At 42.2% G+C, this 2,390-nt stretch overlaps 1 long non-coding RNA gene across 1 annotated transcript; it reads right to left on the bottom strand.

Annotated features, from left to right (window-relative positions):
- Positions 1-232: 232 nt before the first annotated feature.
- LOC310783889 lies at positions 233-1,141 on the bottom strand. The gene is made up of 3 exons (XR_014553112.1): positions 823-1,141; positions 546-617; positions 233-366 (listed from the first exon to the last, which is right to left on the bottom strand). It is a non-coding gene; the product is annotated as an uncharacterized lncRNA (long non-coding RNA).
- Between the last annotated feature and the right edge of the window lie 1,249 nt (positions 1,142-2,390).

The raw sequence follows: 2,390 nt of genomic DNA, 5'->3' as shown, positions 1-2,390 counted from the left end.
GATACCGGTACGGTACCGGTACCTGGAATTCGGTACGGTACCCAAAACGGTACCATTTTCGGTACTTTACACACTCTATTAACAAAAAAATTACAGTTGTAAAAAAAAAAAAAAGTCCAAACTTCTCAATTTCAACATTGTTCTTTATTTAGCACATTATTTATTTAGCACCAGACAAAATAAAACTCCTCCCTACAATACCTCCCTACCTCTCCCCTCCCAAACCAAGAGTTGTAGCAGCAAGGTTAGTTTAGTGGGGTTGGGGAAATAGTACTTGATGTCCAACACAGCTTCCAGCAGGGCCTGGTCTTCATCTTCAAAGAGCTCCCCAAGTGCTGAAAGTTTCTTCTGTTTATTGAGTGGTATCTGAAAATAAAAAAAGGCATCGTGATTCATCAAGCATTATTTGTGTTATCAATAGAAAGAAGTGTCAGTGCTATGCACATCTTAATAGAAATGACAATTGATTGTTAGTAACATAGCTTAGGCTACACTATGAATAACACACCCATTATCACTCGTCATTATGCAAAATAATAATTTACCTGAACCATATCCACCGCTGAGAAGAGGGTGAATCGTGTCCTCCTGTGCGGCTGTCACTGGCACATGGTTACCTAGCAATGAAAGCAAGAGTGCAACGTTAAATAACACGTCTCACGGTCGGTGATACGAGCTGATGATAATTATTATAGAACGTTAACAACGCTAAGCTATAAAGCTAACTCAGCCAAGAAGACAGTGAAAAGCCCTGTTATCTAACAACCACAACGGCAGTGAAACAACTTATCCAGCTAACGCTAGCAAATTAAATAACGTTACCTGATGTTGTAGAAGTCGATGCCTCTCTCAAGTTCCGTCATCATCCTCCTGCAAGACTTCAGCTAACGTTACAGCTGACGAGCTGAGGAGGTGGCTAACGTTAGCTGCCGTGCGGTGTCTGCTTCATTCACTCAGGTTATCTAACACGTTACAGTCTTCAGCATTTAGCTAAATACATCTTGTGTTTGACCATGCTTCCTCAAGTTTGAGGTGTTTCCCTAGTCAGCTTTGCAATTCACATCACAAATGTTGCAACCAGTGTTGTCTGAGTCTATCTTGGTAAAGTGTAGCCACAGCTTTCGGCTGGCCCTGTTTTGCTTTCAGGATCTTCAGGTAGAGTGACGTATTGACGTAACGCGCTCTCCCGTGTTGCCTTAAGGTTCCGTCGGAATTTCTATTTTACCCACTCTCTTTCTATTACTCAGTTGCGTTCAAGTACCGAAATTTGGTACCGTTCGTTTATATGTGAACTGGTACGGGGCAGTACCGACGTATTTCGGTCGGTGCCTGTAAAAGTACCGAGTTCGGTACCCATCCCTAGTCACAACATGTACATAGAGCTTTCTGGCGCTGTGTTTTGTTGACTTTGTTGACTGCGATATCGTTATCGATACTATTGCACACAGAGGGCGCAGTTTCTCCAATAGCAAAACTTGGAAAAGTTGCTGAATGGGGCTTTAAATAATAAGGGTATTTGTCTAATCCTCTCCACTTTACCTTTTAATTTGCTATGAGCACACAAAAACCTGTTCTCTCTGTGTGTGAGCACACAAATACCTGTTGTCGCTCTCTGTGTGTGTGTGTGTGTGTATGTGTGTGTGTGTGTGTGTGTGTGAGAGAGACAGAGCGAAAGAAAGAGTGATAGAGAAAACCGGAGAGAGTATGAGAAAAGCTAGTGATTTGTACTCTAGCTAACATTAGCAGCTAGCAAGCTAGTAATGATAGCTTTGATGTTAACTAAGCTTTTTTTATTTTATTATTAATGTGCAAACAAACAATACCGATAAGCCACGGACAACATAATGGTACAAATAAGTCAAAGACATAAAGAAGTCAGACTTATTAACGAGCTAAGGGGGGCAGAGACAGGGTCTGGTGATTGGGCAGATATACAGGTATTTGGGGGGGGGGGGGGGGGTTGTTGATTTTTGCGTTGTGTTTCTGTTATGCGTGTTTACCTTTGTATGCATATGCTAGTGGGCGTGGTAGTGTGTCGGGATATGTATGTGTATGTATAGTTTAGTATGTGGGGGGGGCAAGCAGCGGGACTCGAGGGAGTTTGGGTGGGGAAGAGGGGGGGATACAGAGGACGGGCTCCTCCGCCCCGAACCCCAACCAACGGAGAATATTAATTTTCAGATTCAAATGTCAATTTATTTTCATAATTATATACGGTAATAATAATAATATCGATATGCCAAAGAGTTGCTGTGTTGTTGGCTTTACTACACAGACAAACACAAACAAAACCAAAGAAATTATTTTTTGACCACAGGGAAGTGAGAGTTCATGATCCTGGTTCATGATCCTTCATGATCATTGGTGACAGGGAAATTGAGCAGGTGGGC

The sequence above is a fragment of the Poromitra crassiceps genome (assembly GCF_964638095.1).
Source record: "Poromitra crassiceps genome assembly, chromosome: 10".
NCBI lineage: Eukaryota > Metazoa > Chordata > Actinopteri > Beryciformes > Melamphaidae > Poromitra > Poromitra crassiceps.
Note: the sequence above shows the minus strand (reverse complement) of the source record. Positions and strands in the feature narration are given on the sequence as shown.